We start from the raw sequence: 21,392 nt of genomic DNA, 5'->3' as shown, positions 1-21,392 counted from the left end.
CCGGCTGCTTAAGGGCCTGCAGAATGGTCTCCACTCCCGGGAGGAATAATCATAATACAGTGTGCTCACCAGGGGAGGTGACCTGTTGGCGTCAATTCAACTCCTTCTTTAAGAAAACACCAGATATCTATCTCTCTCTCTCTCTCTCTCTCTCTCTCTCTCTCTCTCTCTCTCTCACACACACACACACACACACACACACACACACACACACACACATACACACACACACACACACTGTCCAAAATAGCACCAAGGCAGTGGGAAGCTCCCAGAAGAGCTAGGAACTGGACATTTAGCCTTCCATTTGTATAAATTATTGGTATTTACTTTTGCACAAATATTTGGGGGAGGGCGTAGACTGTGAGGACTTATTTTGAGTTTAAAATTTTGAGGAAATATTTAGGTCCTGGTAGGAAGGAAGGCTCAGCACCGCTTTTTCTGTGTTCCTGTGGGTACAACTGCATTTGATCAGTATTCACTGTCGTTAATGCCAGCATCATTTAAATCCTGTTCTAGGCAGATTTTATGATGAGATTCAGGGTAATCCGCGGCAGAAAAATTCTAGGGTGATGGACTCATTTATTTAAAAAAAACTACTCTCTCAGTCTCACTTCTATTTGGAAACACCAAAAAGTATTCAGTATTTTAATTTGTAAGGAGGATTGGAAGTCATCTATATCTTGCAGTAAAACGGTGCCTATGTTATCATCAGAATTAATCTCGTAAAAAGAAGTTATTGCCTTACCTGTGATTAATTCTGTGTGGGGGAAAGCACTATTGAATAGAATAATGCCATCCTTAGAAGTTTGGACCAACCGCTTACAGGTCAAAAACATATTGATGTTGTAGGTAAAAGGACTATCTGATCCAATCAAGAGAACTGAATAAGGAGTGTTCACAATATGGGCCAGTCACTGTGGTTGTATGAACCACTAGGTCAATTAATGCACAGGTGTTCAAGCATTCTGATTATGCATGCAGAAAAAGGAATTACATTGCCAAGCTATCGAAATGACCCCAAATCCCCTCTTTACACATGGCTTTAGTGTATTCCCTCGGGACAGTTCAACCGAGGTTATTATCGTGTTCTTTTCCACACTCGTGATGTTTTCCTCTATACCATGCTGAATTTTACACGTTTTCCAAAACTCCAACTTAACTCTTACCTTATAGAACCCACCTTGATATTTACTTGGTTGCCACTATTGTGCCTTATTTCTCTTGGCATCAGATATGAGACTTCTGAGCTTCAGAACTGTGTGATTGAGGTCTTTGAATAGGGGATTTATGTTCTAAGTACACGGAGGAATTTCTTTTATTGCAAAAAATTGGACTTAAGGAACCATAGTTTCACTTTTAAAAGTGAGATGAAAAACAAATATTTTCAGGTCTTTAAATAAATTAATTTTAAAAATGTATCTAAAGAACTGGCCTGCTTATGTAGAATTGCTGATCCACATTGACATTGTTTCTAACACAATTGAATTTTGCATGTCCACACCATTTCCCTGTGCATCCTCACATTCATTTCATTTGTCACTTTCCATGAGCCGAGATTTATTTTGAAAGTTGAAGGGAGAAGTGCAGGTAGAACTGAGTAGCCCATTCCACATTCTCACCTCTCTCTTTAACCAGGTGTGTCAGAGAAAAGCTCAGTCTTCTTCCTGTGTGTCTCCTTTACCTGCACACCACATTCACCACACTTCACCTCTGACACATCGGGTCAGCAAATGTGCAGTTCTTCCCCCACCAAGCGATTCTCATGACACCAGCTGGAGGTTCCTATAATTGAAGTCAATTCTGACACCATCTACCTGGAGATGCTGTTGAATCCCGCAAGTTAAAGTCTCAGTCCCACAAGACTGCCCCCCATTTCAGATGCCAATCATAAGTGATAGGTCCCCAGTTTACCCACAACTTCTGTCTGGCTTGGCTACAAATCAGGGGTTCCTGTAACCTCCCCCTCCCTCCCTACCTTTGACTAAATTAATTTGCTAGAAGAGTTCACAGAACTCAGGGAAACAGTGTTAGGTCCAGTTTATTATATAATAAAGGATATAATAAGAGATACAGATGATGAGCCAGATGAAAAGATATTTAGGGCCAGGTCTCAGAGGTCCCAATCATTGGGGGTGGGGATGAAAATTCTAAGCTTCTAATCATGGCTTGACCAGCCCCCATCCCGGAGCCCTCTGGGAGCTCTCCAGGAGTCTACCAGAGCAGCCTCTGTAGAAGAAAAGCTGCTCTTAATGCTTTTATTTCTCAGGAATGTATTTCTCTCACTGGCCATGGGCTCAGTGATGCAAACTGCTTTAGCCACTAAGAAGTGTGAAAAGCAGAAGCTTGACAGCACTTGCATGTTGAGGCTTGTCCTTCGGTTGGGGGAAGTTCATTTTGGAATCCAGCCCACCAAGCTTTAAAGAAGTCTATACTATCCTCCTAGAATGAGAGGCCCTGTGGAGAACTGGGGTACCCTAGCCTAGCTACCAGCTGAATTCAGCCAGGTGAGTGATCCCAGCCAACACTACATGGAACAGAATAAATGTTCAGTCAATTCATGGAGTCATGACACTGAATCATTGTTGTTTCAAGCCACTGAGTTTTGGAGTGGTCTGTTATGGAGCGATGGATAACTGATACAGCTCTCACCAGTTTTAAGGACTAGAGACATGGTCAGGTTCCTCCTGGAGATAAGGATTTATTAAAAGGATGTGGAAGGGAGAAAGGAAACTAAAAAAATTGCCTGGTAGAGCTTCACAGAACTAGAACTTCATTTGTCTTTTAGAGCTCAATGACACACTTACTGCAATGATGTAATAGCCATTTTAGTGACTGTCTTTTGTCATCACTTTAGAATTACTAAGCACTTTTGAGGCCGTGAAACAAGGAAGTTGTAAGACCCAGGCTCTGGATGGAGTTCAGTGATCCTGTATTCAAATCCCAGCTCTGCTCCCAAGTGCCAGAGCGGAGTGAATAAACTTGAATGCGGCCCAGTCCTTGCAACTTCTAGAAATTAGGTATATTCAAAAATGTATTTTTTTTTCGGGAAATTCTTCAAGTGAGACCAGAAATGAAAAGAAACTTAATGCTTAGAAATTTGGGGCCCAGAACCAAATCCAATACATAAAAGTGGTTGTCTGGCTATCTCTAAGTCAAGTCACCTCCATGTATACAGTGATCCACGGTTGTGAATTAGGCATCCGAGGACCTGGGTCCTGTGACCTTTGGTTTGGGTCTCTGTATTTGCTGCTGATACACACACACACACACACACACACACACACTCACATACACACGTGTGATCCAGATTACAAATGAGAGTAGGGGGTGGGCATGATAGAATGGATGTCTCAGGATGGCAAAGGACTGAATTTGCTAAGCTTGAAAACTTGAGCAACGTTTTGTCTTCAAAAGAATCTCTCAGATCCCTAAATGCTCAAAAGTTTTATACAACCATGAACTAACATTTACAAAGTAATCAAATCTATAAAGCCAATGAGACCTAAATAACCCCATTAATTTAATGTGATAATATTTTGCCTAAACTAAGTGAACACTAACCTTATAAATTTGGTGCTGGTGAATACTGGCTTTCCTTTTCTTTTTCCTGCAGAAAAACTTCATTGTTTCATTTGATCCAATGCATGGGAGAGGGCTTCATTGTGGTTAAAAGAATGGCTAGTAGTTTGGGAAAGAGGATTAGGTAAAAGCCAGACACCAGAGGATGCAGAGGGGCCCCTCAAAGGCCTCTGGGCTCCAAAGGCGCCTGGTGGTGCTTGAGGGTGAGCCTTTCCAAGAGATCCTCACCCAGCCCAGCCTGCAGATGTCAGTCAGGTGTCGCCCATCATCTTGAGGAGTTTCACCTCCTCATCCAGGAAGTGGTTCTCCAGGAAGTCACAGAGATGAGGATCTGTGTGGGTAGAACCCAGGGCATGCAGCTCCAAAGGGGCCTGGTTCAAGTTCCTCTCCAAGGCCACTCATCTTGGGAAGGCTTCAGCATGTCCTGGGAGAGAATGCAGCCACCACGCTGGCTTTGCAACTTTAAAAGATGCTCAGCGCCAACTCACAGAAGAAGTGGCCCACACCCTCGAGAGCTACATCGTCATGGTCGAAATAGAAGCCCAGAGCGAGGTAGGTGTAGGAGGCCCACAGATGCAGGTTGGCCAGGGGGTTGACCACAGCCTCAAACTTGGTGGAATGATTCTGACGAATTTGGTAGCTCATGGTTGCTCAGCAATAAAAGAGTTAAGGTAGAAAAAAAATGGTGTGTTGGCTGGTCCCGGAGGTGGTTCTGGAGGTGGTGACTGGATAAGACGCAGGAGAGTGGCCAGAGGCTGGAAGAAGGGGCGTCCCTGGGTCTGTTCCATCCAAACACTGTTGAAGCAAGCAACAGATCTGGGACCGCCGAGGGCACTGCAGCACTGGCATTCTTATACTACCATGTGCCAAGTAGTCGAGCCATGAGCCCATCATTGTTAGTATTCAAAGTTCTGGGAAATTTTCCTTTGCACAGTGCTCTCCCTCACCTCGTTTGGGCATCACATGGGATGCATTAAGTGCTTACCTGTTTCAGTCCAAGATAATTAAAGTTGAACCACTTAGCATCAGCTCTAGACAAATACGGCACTAAAATGGTCAAGAATGTACTTATTTTAAGGTTAGCATTGAATTCAAAATTCCACCTTGAGAAAGATACTTATCAGGTAAATAGCACTGGGGTAGCAGAAAGGAGACCTGAGTTCCAATTGTATATTTGACGCTAATAACAATGTAACTTGACGGGGACTCTAAGGTATTTCAATTTGGGAAGAGGAAAAATCTGAGACTGACAGAAGAGTTTTTAGTAAAAGTCATAAAGTAATGTGTTTGTGTGTGTGTGTGTGTGTGTGTGTGTGTGTGTGTGTGTGTGTGTTGTGGTGGAATTTCAGCAATGTGTCAGAGAAAGGGGGGACTTGTGGCAGGGTGGCCTTTTGGTATCTTTCCTATAATGTCTAGCTTTTAATACCACCCAGATTTAAAGCTTACCCTCATCTCTTACTCTTTGATTTAATTTTCTCTCCTTTGATTTTAATTCTGCCATTTCTCCTAAAAATTTAGGCAGGAGTATTTTTACAGTTGTCTTACATTATACTGTTTACTTCCAAAATATGTCCATTAGTGATGAATAAAACAGCTCTTCTATTATGGCTTCTAAATGTTCATTAGGTTTTTCAGGAAATACAATTCCTTTCTCTCAGTCTAGGAAAAAATTTGGCTTGAGAAGACTATTTTTCAAATCCAAGGAGAATAAAAATTGGGAAAGTCATGCATTTTGTAAGTGTTTGGAATGAGTATAAGGTTCTAATATACAGCAGAATTATGAAAAGATGAAGTTCTAACAGTTTCATGATACTTTAGTTTTGAACTATAGCCACAGCATCCATGGCAAACCCAAGGAGAAGAATTGCAAGTCTCAACAATGCCTCTCGCTGCATTTGGCACTGGTAGTTGGGGAACATGAATCTCCCTCTTCCAGCCAGGCACTTCTTGGAATGGGTGCAGGATCATCTATGGGCGCAGCTGCTGCTGTACTTGAGGGGTCCCAGAACCCAGACACAGCTTTCTGAGCAGCCAAATGAGTATCTTCCTACCTATTAGCTCCTCGCTTACTTTTTTTTAAAGCCTGAAATATTAAAATTAGCCCAAAGTGTTTTTAAATTTTAATTATGCCCTTTGGAATCCGTGCTTTGGAAAACTGTTATTTTTCCTTTAAATAAACCAATATCTGAAATACGTACTTACTGTGTATTAAAATAATGCTTACAGAACATACTTTATTATAGTATGCAGCTTAGTAGGAAAAGTAGAAAAATCCACAGTTCACTCTTTCATGTGTTTTTAAAAGGATTTTCAGGCTATACCTAGCAAGCTTTTGTCTTTCAGTGATGCATACACTCAATTGTGAAGCAAATTTTATCCTTGGTCCTAGTAGTAAACCTATGGGAGTGGGGAGAGATGTAAATAACTGCCACCTCTATATCCTTATATGGTACCCTCTTTAAAGGTGGGCCTGGCAAATGCTCTCCATATAGAAGTAATAAATGCTATCTTTAGGAGATGGTGATTATAATAATGATGCTCCCTTGCCAGAAGAAGCAACAAAGTATTTTAAATTGTATTTTTGTCATGACAGGGAGATTTCAAATAATTTAGCTAATTTTAACTAATAACTACTGAGAATTAACATTATTATTTAATGTAATCAGCACTTGAATAGAATGTAAATCCAAGAAGAAAGCACTGGGGAAGATATGTAACAGATAAAGCTTGGAGATTTGTAATTCTCAAGAATAGAAAAGGGAGAACCCATAGGAAATTAAGTGCTGGTTTTCTCAAATAAGGAGATTAGATTTTCTTAGTTCTTAAAATGACTCTGCAAAGCATATATTTTAGACATAGTGTATTCTTACAATCTTCCACTATCTACAATGTAGATTATAAGCATTTTCTACATCAAGACTTTTTTATTTTATTTCTAGTTTCTGTTTCCTTTCCCAAACATCAAAGTGAACTGTTACTTTATCTTGTTTTCGTAGGTTATTTGACAATATAAAATATATTTTAAAGGCTTATATATTATAAATGCTATGTCAACTTGTTCATGCAAATAAAGGCACTTAGATTTGTAGCTGCATTTGAGAAATACACAAGCACAATAAAACTTCACTTAATATGCTCCAGCATTTCTTCAATAAACAGTGTGAAGTCAGATTCCTGTGTAATTTAACAGTTGCTAGTAGCAGCACTCTATGAAACTAGTTGAAAATAGCTACTCTGCAACATGAAGCACAACACAGAGAAATTATTCTATAGGTCTGCTCATTTCCCAGGGTTCTGTCCAGATTGAACCAACTGGTGCAGAAGCATGAACTTGAGAAAGAGCAGTATGAGCAAGTTCAGGTGTTGAGCTATTTTAGCTGTTTCTCCTCACCCTCCCTCTGTTCCTCCCCTCAGGTCACCTGAAAACACAAATAAAAGTGACTAGCATCTTAAAATGCCAAATAATGTGGAAAATTATATAAAAACAGTAGTCTCCAAAGTAGAGTGCAAGAGCAGATTATTGGAATTTCCACCTATAGGCACTTACTATTATTTTATTAGTTTCATCTAAAAATAAACGTAAGTTATGCTTGATCTTGAACAAGTGGAGAGCACCAGGGCTCTCAATGTGTATGGCCAGTGGCTGGCCGCCCATCAGCTATGGTGCAAACGAATCCTGATGGGAGAAATGTGTACACAGAAAGTCATTTCAGTGGGCAATGAAGCTATTCTATCTGACACCTTGAATTCAACCCAATTCTTTCACTGATTTGAAGCAGGAAAATATGAGTCATATTCTCCAACCATTCAAAAGAAAGGATTTCTGGCCTGGCCCGCATGGCCCAGTAGTTGATTGTTGACTTATGAACCAGGAGGTCACGGTTCAATTCCAGGTCAGGGCACATGCCTAGACTGCAAGCTCAATCCCCAGTAAGGGACATGCAGGAGGCAGCCAATCAGTGACTCTCTCTCATCATTGGTGTTTCTATGTCTCTCTCCCTCTCCCTTCCTCTCTGAAATCAATTTAAAAAATATATTTTTTTAAAAAAAGAAAGGATTTTGGACTTCTAAGGACCTTTCACCATAGGACAGCGTTGAGAAAGCACTTTATCTAAACCTTCCCTGTGTCACAAATCATAAGATAAAATAATGAGTGCCAATGAAAGATATATTTTTAAGAGTTCCAAGACGAGAGAGCTTCTACTGGACTTGACATTATGGAGGAGGTAGCATCTAAGCTTTTAAAAATCGCTAGGATTAGACAGATACACTTAATCAGAGGAGTTGAGAAAAAATATGAGCAAAGGCCTAGAAGTGGGAAAGCGTGGGGGCATGTACAGGACCAACGAATGAGAGGAGCCTGAGTAGACATGGTTCACAAAGGTAGATCCAAATTGTGGAAGTCATGTAGGAAGAGCTACTTTTTTCTGTAGGCAAGGACTCTCCATCTCTATGTCAGTGTGATATTCTTTAATGGATAAAAATTACATGTGATTCAGTCACCTAAACTTACGATTAAGTGTAGCCCCTTTCTTACCATTTGAGAAAGCACATCTATCTACCTCCCTATTGCTTATAACCTGACCTGTTTTTAATATCAAATGTACAGATGCCCCAAATTAATCTGTGGTCAAGAACTGTTATGTCAGGCAGCGGGGGTCAGTTTGGAGAAATAAGTATGTTCAGATTAATCACCAGGAAAATATTGTGACAAAAATATGAAATACTTGTTAATAACAGTGTCTGCTTCAGTATCATGAATGCAAGTTCTCAAAAATAGATGGGTGACAAAGGAACATCAAGCTTGAGGATATAACGCAGGTCCAAAATTGTCAATTCAGTAATTCAGTACATGCGAAGGATTATTCTGTACTTCATTCCAGCTGAAGAATTCATTCTAAAACCTGAAAATTGAGACTTCTGTAAGCAGCTTTGTTTTTATTCTTTTGCATGCATGGTGCACTGCAAAGCTCCTGAGAGCTGTCATTTGGCTCTGACCTACTTTGGTGCACATTTCATTTTCGGCTGGGAGCTGTGACAATGTATACTTCCTCAGGACGGTAAGAAATGCCCATCTTTGGGATTAAATCACGTTTCCCACAGAGGCACTGGATGGGGAATTGGTCTCAAATGGTCTAAATCCTTTGCCTTGTGTGATGGGATTGCTCTTACTGTTTGGTTTGGTGGTGAGGAGCTTCAGGGATCTCTGGGTGAGTTACAGTCCACCTTTTGGTCCAAATTACCTTTCCGCCCTTTTACAAAATTCTTACATCTCTCTGTCCCTCTGCCTCCTTAATGGAACTTGTTTTCTCTATCCAGCAAGTGAAGCTTTTTGACCTCCTCTGACTGGGTTATCAGCATCTCTCTGTGAGTTGGTCAGCAGGATGGAGATATTTCTCAGAACAATTCAGCCAGCATATATGGTTCCTTCTGGGTACCAATTACCTCAAATCTCACACATAATATACTAGTAAGTCTGCTGATACGAGGGGAGAATGTTTTCCTGCATCTCATGCTTCCTTCGATGTTTGATTTTTGCTTCCTTGATCCTTAGTTGAGAAATTTTAATAGCTTCTTTACTTTATTGAAGTATAGAAAGACCATAGGATTTTTATTCACATGGAGAGCTGGTATGTAGAACCGCATGACGCTGCCATTCATTAGTTGGGTAGTGCAGACCATTTCCTTGTATTCTCATCTCGGTGTCTACTTGCTTTCCTGGAAGAGTTTGTGGTCCAGGGTCATCTGGTAGACAGCTCTAATATGGTCCAAATGAGTCCTATTTCCTGCTTTATACCTTTGTGTAGTCCCCTTCCACGTTGAAAAATGTCTACTATCTCAGGAATGATGGAGTGTGGCTCCTGGGATTAGGTCACAAAATATATTGTGTCTCCCACCTTGCCTCCTTGAAAATTATTCACTTTGGGGAATGCCAGTTGTGCCATAAAGACCCTTAATCAGCCCTATTGAGAGGAACACGTGGTGAGGAACAAAGGCCTCTACCAAGAGCAGGTGCCAGGCATGTGAGTCAGCCGTGTTGGAAGTGGATTCGCTAGCTCTAGTCAAACCTTCTGATGACTGCAGCCACATTGGCCACCTGGACTACTAACTCATGAGACCCGAAGCCAGAACCACACAGTTAAGCCACTCCTGACTTCCTGACCCATAATAATTGTGTGAGCAATAAGTGTTTCTAGACCAGAGAATCTCTGTAAGATCATTATTTACTGTGTGTGTGTGTGTGTGTGTGTGTGTGTGTGTGTGTGTGTGTGTTGCTGTGATTATTCCCTTTTAGCATGAGGAGAGCAGCTTATCCAAGATCTTGTAAGTTAAAAGGTGCAGAGCCAGGGCTCAAATATGTATCCCTCTGACTGTAAGTTCACCCTTCATTGCTCTGCTCTGCTGCCTGCCTATTGTTGCTTTAAGCCTTTAAGTTTCAGGGTAACTTGCTGTGCAATAGTAGATTCTATTAACAGAGGACTTCTATTCTTAGTTGCAGCTGTTTTACCCCTCAAGTATCTACATTAAAAAATGCACAACTCTCTATTATGAGAATGAATTTTCTCCCCAAACCCTTTCTGCTTTGCATGAGAAAATGATATTTCTTTTATTACCATTCTTTTGACCATTACAAATCATTTAACATTAACTGACAGTAATTGGTACCCATGCCCCATACTTTTCTTAGTTACTAAATTCTACTCTAACCTCTGTGAGGGGTGAGGAGGTAATCGATATGGAAGAAATTTAATCTCAGCCTGCTGCAAAGGACAAGCAACACACAATATGTTATTGCAAAGTTGATATTTTTTTCCTGAGAGGAAAACAAAATCTCCTATAGAGGCTATTGTTGGTTATATCCACTATGTCACTAACCAATAGATACCATATATTTTATATTATCTTCACAAATTTTACTATAATTGATTAAGAGCTAAGAATCCTGGGTTCGAGTTTTAACTGTGTTATTTTGTAGCCTGTAACCTTGAACAAAATACTTTTTCTTATTCTTTGCTTTTACATCTGTGAAATGAAACTATTAAAGTCTACTTGTTCATTCCACCATTACTACATATATTTAGTATCTTCTATATGCCAAAGGTGAACAAGACAGGCATGACACCTGCCTTCTTGGACTTTATAACTTAAGTGTAGCATCGCATGACTTCATTTTTGGACTAAAGTCAGGCTGAGAAAGGGTCTGTAAAAGGAGTCCATCCAACACATATTTTTGTAGCATCTGTGATATTAATTTGTTGAGCTAGTTGCTAATATTCCATAATCAGATGCCCCCAAATTAATAACACCAGATCAAATGTAGCTATTTATACTTTGCAAGGCACCTTCCAATTATCATAGTGAGCCTCTCAGAAACTATTTGTATTTGCCGGGTTTTATTACCTGGACTATCCATCCATCTACCTTTAACTCTGCCTTTGACTGTATTAGATTTCCCTGCTATATTTTCTCAAATGAATTTCTTCAGAGCATTTATCCCACCTGTAATTACATAGTAAACCAGGGATTTATTAAAGTCTGCCTACCCTCTAGATTAAATCATAATCTAGCTAATTGTTCTATCCTAGTATTTACTACAAAGGAGATACTCAATATATATTTATTATAAATGAATTTTATATGTTTATAGATGAAGAACCTGAGTCAGAGGAGTTAAATGACTTGCCTAAAGGCACATACTTAATTGTATAAGCACCATATTTAGGCCAACACCTACATGGGATATTTCGAACCTACTTGGGTTAGACAGGATGTGTGAGTCTGTACCATTGGTCTTATGCCTCTTACCTTGATTCATTTTTTTAAAGAGTTTATTTTTTAGAGCCATTTAAGATTCATAGCAAATTTGAGAGGAAGGTACAAAGATTTCCATATGCCCCCTGTTCTACACATAAATAGCCTTTCTCATTTCAACATTTCCCACCAGAGTAGTCCATTGTTACAACTGATGCATCTACATTGACACATCATCATCAGCCAAAGTCCATAGTTTACATTATGGTTCACTCCTACTTGATTTTTTTTCTATATTGGTTGTAGCCACAGCAGGGATAATGATAGCACCCCATAGGAGAGGTGTTAAGGGGAAGATAAGAGAAAATCAGATATGTAATCCTTATTGTTCAGGGGTCTTGCTCCTTGTAGCAGACTCTCCCAGTGAAATAAATTTTTACTAGTAATGAGGAAGAAAAATGGAACAAATTTTTTTTTCATTTCAGATATAAGTACTTTTTAAATCATTAAATAGAAATTAACTTGGCAAATAATTAATTCTTTTGAAATTAGGTGTATTAAACTAAAGTTTTATTAAAATCATTAGAAAGTATGGAAAATGAGGTAAGAAATTTGCCTTACTATCTTGTATCTCTGATTATTTTCCATTTCCTGATTATACAATCTTAATGAGAGGATTTTCTACATGGGAACTATAAAAAATTATATTTCTCTTTCCCTCTTCAGAAGCTGGCTTCTTTGTTTAGAAAACTGTATTTACTCACTTGCATTTTGTGGTTTTGCTTAAGTGTCAATTTCCCTGTAAAGTCTAACTCTATTAAAATATATTTGCCTGTGGCCATGCCATCTTTAAATTTTCCTTAATTTGCATGCATTTCATATCTCAATGGGAAGCCTAAAATGTCTGACACAAAGTCTATACATAACAATACTTTTGATTGACAGAAAGGTTTATTATGCATTGATATGACATCATATTTATGTATAACAATGACTTTTTGACTGACAACTAAGCAATGATAGAATTCCAGATACCTTCTATATACCATTTTTTATAAGAAACGAAAATATCCAGATAATTGGCTGAAATTTTCAGTTTTCATGCCAACTGCTTAGCATTGAATATGGAAAGACACAATGAGCTCGTTTCTCATTTCTTACCATTTCCAGTGGTGAAAAATGATATTTTGTCCCAGTAGACTATCGTATGGTTCCATGGTTCCATTCCTTTTTTTATTGTAGTGATTTTGGTGTTAAAAGTTGGAAACTGATATTAAATGAATTGATTTTGGTAAATAGGCATGCTTACAACTGGTCTGTGGAATATTTTCAAGAACCTGATCGTGAAAGTAGAAAATATTAGTGGGATTCTGCATTCTGATGTCATGAGAAGGTTCTTTCAGGGGGTATAATCCACATCAATGTGTACCAATGCCAATGCCAATCAATTAACTCACCTGTGTGGAGCTCCTACCATGCAGTCAGCATTCAACACAAGGTTCAGAAACAAGAATAACTTAGGAAGTGCTACCTGGCAGTACACAGTTGAGTGTTAAATATGTACTAGACCCATGGTCGGCAAACTGCGGCTCGCAAGCCACATGAGGCTCTTTGGCCCCTTGAGTGTGGCTCTTCCACAAAATACCACGGCCTGGGCGAGTCTATTTTGAAGAAGTGGCATTAGAAGAAGTTTAAGTTTTAAAAATTTGACTCTCAAAAGAAATTTCAATCGTTGTACTGTTGATATTTGGCTCTGTTGACTAATGAGTTTGCCGACCACTGTACTAGACTAAGCACCCAGAGAAAGGCAAAGCCAGAGTGGGAAAGGAAATCTAGTGGCCCACCCTGTAAGAGGCTCAAGCTCCATCTCAACGTTTACAGTAACCAGCTGGAAGACTTCGGGCAAGCTGCTTAACAACTTCGTCTCAGTTTCCTCATCTGCAATATGAGCTAGAATGATCTCCCTGCTCTACTGCTCTATGACTTTACATAAGACAGGCTCCACAGAGCAAGCCAGGCCTGCCCCGGGTCTGGAGGGCAGATGTTAAAGCCAACCCTAGGGTGAGCATGAATGGATGAAGAAGGATGTCCAATCAGGAAGAGAGCCTGCACAAATCTGAGATTTTGTAATAAAAAATGGCCCTGCTCTTCACAAAATCAACATCTAACTTAGCTAAGTGAGAAAGTAGAATAGTAGCATGACAATGGTAGAATGTTTGTTGCTTCTTGCAAATATATATATATATATATGCACTTTTTAAAAATAGAAAGCATCTAGCTTTTAAAAACTGATTTGAGCACTGGTGGTTGTCATGGTGAAATGATCAGTTTCTATGTAGCTCCACAGCACTGGATTATAACCACCAAATATACTCTGAATCCCTCAATCAATCCCTCTACTAGGAAATAGTTGCAAATCTTGTATTTATATTGCAGTACGGAGTTGTTTTCTCAATTCTACAGGCTCTCTGAGTTATGTACATTTTCCTGTGTCCTTTTCAGAAAAGAAGTAAGATGGCCAATTCTATAACAATTTTAGAAATAATAAAGTGGAACATTAGTTTAGGCTCTGGCCTTGAGAACATCTGGAAAGGATCAAAGATTCTGCACTAAATGGAGGAAAAAAAGGAGCCTTTTACTCAAATTAGGATGTAAGCAATAGAAGATTCTGGCACTTGCACAGTAGTGGCAGCTCTGCTTTCTAAATTTTTTTCATGTTGCCTCTTGTTACACCTTTGATACCTATAAACTTAGCCTCAGGTACATGGCTTTTACCAGCAGTTGTGCACTGAGCTAAAATGAGGCTCAAACAAGCAATCTGTGCTCAGTAGTTATTTATAATTCACAACTTGTGTTGCTTTTGCCAAATAAAAGCTACTTTAGAATAATTCTGCATTATTCTATTTGGGAACATTAGGCCCCATCTAGGTATGGCTATTGGCAGCAAAATTCATCTTCAATCGTCATTAACCAAGAGAGTGATTTTAGCTTTTTTTTTTTTTTCGTCAAGAGAAATTAAGCCCAGCATTATATTCTAAGAAAAGATGATGTAAGACAGAATCCATTTTAGATTTCAAGACAATACTACTAAATGGATGGATACATAGGTAAAATTCGTGTTATACAAGGTTATGTATATAGAGAGTAAAATATAAATAAATACCACACACATTTTATCAGGGTTTTTTTTTCATGAATTATAATTAACAGTAGTTTGGGTGATATTGGCTTTGTTGTTTTGTTTTGTTGTTTGTATCTACATCATAAAAAAACACACACAAAATTATGCTGAAGTTTAAAAAAATTTACATATAAATATTTATGACCCTCAATAGCATGGGTTGAAATTCCCCAAGATCTAGAAGTTCATATTTAGGATAGACAAAATGAACTTAGCACTTCAGGGATACTATATGCTGCTATTGTCTGCTAATGTAAATTTGAAAAACTGCAAGCAAAATAGTAACATTTTGCAAAACTAAGTTTCTACAACCAGCATCATGCGGAGCTCCTGGAAATGCAGTGGCAGAGCCCCTGAGTCTCTGCTGGCTGCAGGCTGGAGGCACAGAGGTGGTGATGGGGGTGCAGCAGCCCACAGGCTCAGACCTGCTCGTGCATCCAGGAGACAAGCTCAAGGACGCACAGAAATACTTCACAGAGGAACCTTGCCAGGTGCTGGGTCCTGCATAATCAGGTTTGTTGTTGTTGTTTCTTAGAGGGGACGGGATCAAATGTCCAAACAACACAACATATGAGTATACATTCGAACATAACCTAATTTATTTCCACAGGCTGGGACAGTAGACTCACACTACTGAAGCTCAGAATATCTTCCAAAGGTTAAGGGGTTCCAACCTGCCAAAAGGGTCACTTCAAGATGGAAGGTCCAAAAAAACTGGACGAAATTAGTTTGATTGCACATATTTTCAATGATAAGAGAGAGTGAGAAGGGTAGGCAGCAACTGAACTGTCCACACTGCCTGCCCGCAATCCTCCATACATGTTGGAACCACGAATGATGATGTTACTTTGCACTGAAACAAGATTCCATACTAACGTTGGACACAGGAGAGAAGCTGGCAGGAAGAAGGATGGGGCTCAACCAACTCATGGCTAAAAATAATCTTGAGTTTTCTTACGTGGAATTTATCTATAAACTTCACCAATAAGATGATGTTGGGAGAAGTGAAAATGAAGTTCACAGAAACACTGGCCTTGGGAAGTCCTGGAAGTATTCACACTCTGCATTTCCCTGCAAACATCCTTTGCTGATTGCCAACACAATGAACAAGTTTGGGCACTGCCTTCAAATCACGGAAGGAAATCTCTTGAGGAGTTATACGTAGTGCATCTTCACAATTAGGAGAGTGTCTTCAGACTGCAAAGAGACTTACTGTAGTACCTATTTGTAGAGCCAAACGATAAAGAGAAAATGGCATTATTTCACTTGCTTCCAAATTGTTTTACCTCTCAATTTTAAGTTTTCACTACAAAACAATCTCTGTAATATTTTATTCTTTATAATTTGCCAACTTTTTCTATCATATGCATACAAAGTAAGACTGTATGTTATTCTTTTCTCATTTTTCCTACCCCACCCCAATCCACCTTTTTTAGCTTTAAATTAAGAATGTCCCTATGGGAAAATGCCCTCATTTTGCAGTCTTTCATTGCTCTATTTCGATTTCTTCTCAACTTAATAATTCAGTTCTTTAGTGCCTACACATCCCAATGAAATAACTTGGTTATTTTGTACATACAGGAACACACTCATAACCACATGCCTGTACACATGCACACACATACACACTCACTTTAAAATTAGCTCTCTTTTTAACAAGGCAAATTAGAATCACATCAAATTTAAACTCACATATATTTCTGTAAAAATTTACAAATGAATATGTCATTCTGAGTTCAAAAAAATGGAGAAAATGGTTTAAATGATGGAAAAATATATATATAGCTCCCCAGAGGCTGAAATATTATGATAATGATTTTCATAATTCAAATGAATACATAATTACTAGACATCAACAGGGAAGATTTATTATTCACTAAACTAAACCAAAAACTCAGTAGCTATCACTATAGGAAAATGTATCCTCTTATAGCTGAGGTAAATTAATTTTGTTACTGAAATGTCATTATGTTGTCATATTTCCACTCTTATCACTTATTCAAACATATCCATTTTTCCTTCCTAATGTTTTATTGCTAAGATAATTGAACTTTGCAGTTTTTATCTCAAGCTTATATTACTTAAAAATCTCTGTGTGCATTATTACAACGAAAGGGCAAAGGTAGAGATAGGACTTATTTAGCTCTCATGGTTTATGATTGCATTGAAGCTCACAATTGATTATAGCTTTCTAACCTCTCTTTTCCTACTCATTACCCTCTTCATTTTATAGCACTATTTCTAGCTATTAGACTATCTTTATTTAGGAGGCACAAAAGGAAAAGACCAGGAAGAATTTGAAAAATAATATATTTTTGTTTTGATGTTTCAATTTAATGCAGGTTTGAAAATGCAGAACTGTCTAAGGTATACTAAATATTCATTAGGCAGTTTACCTTTTACTAAGTTCTAAATGAAAATGACCCAGCAAAATCAAATTGAAATTTCATAGAGCACTTTTCAAGTATGGTTCTAAAACATACATTAAACAAAATGCATTCATTTGAATGCAAGTCTCTCTCTTTCTCTACACACCCTAGGGTCTATTATGCTTTCAGTTCAATGCCTCTGAAATGTGTGTGGTGTGGATCAAATAAATAGTTCAACAGCTTTCATAAGCAAACAATCTTATGGCCTGGTATATCAACAAACCTCTTGTGCTATTTCTTTATGCTTTCCCACTTACAAAGGTTAATGCAAATTTCATTTGAATTCAAGCAAAATATTCTGCGTTATTTTCTACATAGACAAATCTGTTCAGAAAGAGCCCATCAGAATTTATCCATGTGAATCCAACAGCCCTTTATGGACTTGTAGAATTATAGTAAAATATGTTCACTTTTAGAAATCAAACCTAGAGTCAGAGTTCTTAGAGGAGGAAGGGTTCTAGAAATCATGTAGCCCAACTCTCCAATTAAAAAAAAGAAGAAGAATTTAGCATACATTCAAAATAGACTATTATGTCACTTAAATTCTATCTTTCTCTACCTTTGATAATATTCTTTGTCTTCTTGTGTGTTTTATTTGATACTAACCTACACACTTTAGATTTTTTATGCTTCCAGGTTTCATGGCATATATGTTTCTATCTTTTTACTTTCAATCTATTTGTGTCTTTATATTCAAAGTACATCCATTTTATAGAACCTACAAACGGGTCTTGTTTTTTATTCCAGTATAACAATCCCTGCCTTTTAATCAGGGTGTTAGGTCCTATGAACTTAATGTAATTATTTTATTTTTGTTGTTATTTTTTCATGTCTTTTTTTTTTATTCAAAGATTTTGTATTTCCTTTCATCTGCTTTTGGTTTAATAAAATATTTTTTAAATAAAAATTTTATCCCTAGCCAGTTTGGTTCAGTAATAGAGCATCAGCCTATGGACTGAAGGGTCCCTGGTTCAATTCTAGTCAAGGACATATACCTCGGTTGCAGGTTCCTGGACCTGGTCAGGGGCATGTGGGAGGCAACCAATTGATGTGTCTCTCTCACATTGGTGTTTCTCTCTGTCTCTTCCTCTCCCTTCCACCCTCTCTAAAAATCAATGGAAAAAAATATCCTCCAGTGAGGATTAAATAAATAAATAAATAAATAAATAAATAAATAAATAAATTTATTTATTTTAAAATAGTTTTAGATTTGGGAAAAAAATGAGATGATAATTTAAGAGTTTCCTTATACCAAACACCAGTTTTCCCTATTATTATTTAACATAAGCATGGTACACTTATTAATGAGCCAATATTGATACATTATTATTAAATAAGCCCTACTTTATTCAGATTATCCTTGTATTCATGTAATGTCCTTTTTCTGTCCCAGAATCCCCTCCAGGATACCATATTACATTTAATTATCATGTCTCCTTGCTGTGACAGTTTCTCAGATTTTCCTTATTTTGCATGACCTTGACAGTTTAGAGGAGTCACTGGTCAGGTATTCTGTAGAATGTTCCCCAATGGAGATTCAGCTGATGCTTTACTCATGGCAAAACTGGGCTTCCATATTTTGGAAGGCAGACCACAGATGAAAAGGGTCATTTCATCCCATATATCAAGGGCACATACATATTATCAACATGACTCATCACTGTTGATATTGATTTTGATCACCTGGTTGAGGCAGTGTTTTATCAGGTTTCTCTACTGTCAAGTTACTTTTTTTTCCACTTTACATACTGTTTGGAAGAGCCCACTCTTTTGAAAAGGCATGGTGTCATGGATTTACCATTATAATATTACACAGAATAATTTCACTACTTTAGACTATCATTGGCCTTTACTTCATCTATAGAAATTTTCCCTTTTCCAGGATCCATTTAGTCAGAATCATAAAGTATGTAGGCATTTCAGACTGGTTTCTTTCATATAGCAATGTGCATTTAACCATGTCCTTCCATGTTCCATGACTCGTTTCTTTTTAATCATGGAATAATAATCATAGTATGGGTATATCACAGTTTGTATATCATTTTATTTATTAAAGGACATCTTAGGGTAGGGATAAAGCATCTAGTTTATCACTAGCCTATATAATAAAAGCCTAATATGCTAAGTGTCCGACCATTTGTTTGCCTGTTCGACCAGTCGCTATGATGTGTACTGACCATCAAGGGGCAGATGCTTCGACCAGTAGGTTAGTTTGCTGCTGGGGTCTGGCCGATCAGGACTGGGTGAGATGGGCTGGGCATGCCCTGGAGCCCTCCCATGGTCCCTTCCCAGCCCCGGTGGGGTCCCTCAGCTTGGCCTATGCCCTCTCGCAATCCTGGGCCGCTCGGGGGATGTCAGAGAGCCAGTTTTGGCCCGATCCTCACAGGCTAGTCCAAGGGACCCCACCAGTGCATGAATCTGTGCACTGAGCCTCTAGTTAAATATAATGTTAGTTGTATGGATTTTTTATAGATGTTCTTGATCAAGTTGAGAAAGATCTCTATTCCTAGTTTACTGAGCGATATCATACATGGGTGCTGGATTATGTTAAATTATAATGCTTCTTCTGTATCAATTGATATAGCCATGTGATTTTTTTTTCTTTAGCCTGTTATGTGGTGAAGTGTACAGACTGATTTTCAAATTTTGAACTAGCATTTCACACCTAAAACAAATCCCACTAGATCATGGTATATGACTCTTTTTATACACTTCTCATACTCTTTTTATTAAATCAATTTGCTAATATTTTGTTGACGATTTTGCATCTGTGTTCATCAGAGATAGTGATCCATAATTTTCCTTTCTTGTAACATAAGTGACTTGTTTTGGGATTAGGTTAATTCTAGCCTCATACAATGAGTTTAGAAGTATTATCTCTGCTTTTATTTCTAGAAGAGATTATGAGAAATTGGTACAATTTTATCCTTAACTGTATGGTAGAATTCAACAATAAAACTATCTGAGCCTGGTGTTTGTTGTTGTTGTTTTTGGAGGGGGAAGGTTATGAATTACAGTAAAACCTCTATATAATGGGCTAATTTGGGCAAAGGGGTGTAAAAACCCCAAGTCTGCTATATAATAAAGTAGGCTTTCTGAATATGTATGTAAAAAAAATGACAAATTAGTTTACCTGTTTTTACTTATGTAGATACATTTGTGTAATTAAAAGTAGGTATGTATGAAAAGTTTAATTTCACAGAAAAGTTTTCTATATATATTACTGTAATTTTAAATTTATATTGACTAAGTCTAGTAAATGCATGCATTCACCAGTCAACAAGAGTGAGCAAATACACATAGCTGGGCGTGGCTTAGTGCAAGTCAGAACATTAGCCAACAGTCAGCACACATTAAAACTGCTGCAGAAAGTCACACCATGTGACAACAGAACCAATTACCCCTGGAGATGCAATATGATCACAAGCTAATTATTCCCCAAACCTTGTTTACAAGTGGTGATTCTTGGATTTAAATATGTAGACTATAGTTGTAGATATGTAATTTTTATTTATGTTGACAAAATTACTACAGTGTTTTTTCCAACATATGGCCTATTCACTAAAATTTGTTATAAACAACAGTGAAATAATAACAAAAATAACCTAATTCAATTTTAAGCAAATCTTGGTTTAAATCATTTAAAAATTAACAGGGTATTAATTTTCACATATGACATACGGATTAGAAATATTATAAATTTTTGTCCATGGTCCTTAAATCAAGGTCTGCAAAATTGAGGGTTTATTGTATTGATTCAAAATAGTTATAGGCCTATACACCTATTCAGATTATTTACTTCTTTTTCTGTGGTAGTTTATGTCTTTCAAATAATTGGTTCATTTCATCTAACTTACCAAGTTTGTGGGCACAGAGTTGTTTTTAGTATTTTAAATTATCATTTTAATGTTCATAGGCTCAGTAGTGATGACCCCCACTGCCTTGGACCCCCATTGATATTTGTCTTCTCTTTTTTATTAGTCTGGCTGAGAGGTTTATCAATTTAATAGATCTTTACAAGAACCAGATTTGAGTTTTGTTAATTGTCTTACTCCTTTTAATCTAATGGATTTTTATTCTAATTTTTACTATTGCTTTTCTTCTGCTTGCTTTAGACTTATATAGCTATGTTCTTTTCTAAAGTAGTAGATGAGTAACTTTTTCTAAAACCAGCATTAACCCATTAAAATTTTATTTGGAGCATTCAGTATACTTACATTAGCTTTAGCCTATCCTATATAATAAAGAGCTAATATGCTAATTAGACTGGACAGCAGAACAACCTTCCAGATGACCTTCCAGATGAAGTCGGGACTGCAAGGGCCGAGCCCTTTGCATGGATTTCATGCATTAGGCCTCAAGTGTGTGGTATTTATACCATCTTATTTTATACTTCTGTGTATCTCTTTATATGATTTTTTTTCCTCTTCTTTCTTTTTTCTTTTTTT

General features: G+C 37.8%; 1 protein-coding gene across 6 annotated transcripts in view; it reads right to left on the bottom strand.

The window, feature by feature from the left end:
• Positions 1 to 21,392, bottom strand: part of LOC307111548 (uncharacterized protein) — a 688,174-nt gene that overhangs the window by 579,338 nt on the left and 87,444 nt on the right. For 2 of the 6 annotated variants that reach the window (XR_013814601.1, XR_013814602.1), the window contains one exon: positions 14,923 to 15,736. The exons of the other annotated variants lie outside the window; for them this stretch is intronic. The gene's annotated coding sequence lies outside the window, so the exon portion shown is untranslated. Of the gene's footprint in view, positions 1 to 14,922; positions 15,737 to 21,392 lie in introns of those variants that run through there. 6 annotated transcript variants of the gene reach the window in all.

This window comes from Cnephaeus nilssonii, assembly GCF_951640355.1.
Source record: "Cnephaeus nilssonii genome assembly, chromosome: 15".
Classification (NCBI taxonomy): domain Eukaryota; kingdom Metazoa; phylum Chordata; class Mammalia; order Chiroptera; family Vespertilionidae; genus Cnephaeus; species Cnephaeus nilssonii.
This window is presented reverse-complemented; position numbering and strand designations above follow the sequence as displayed.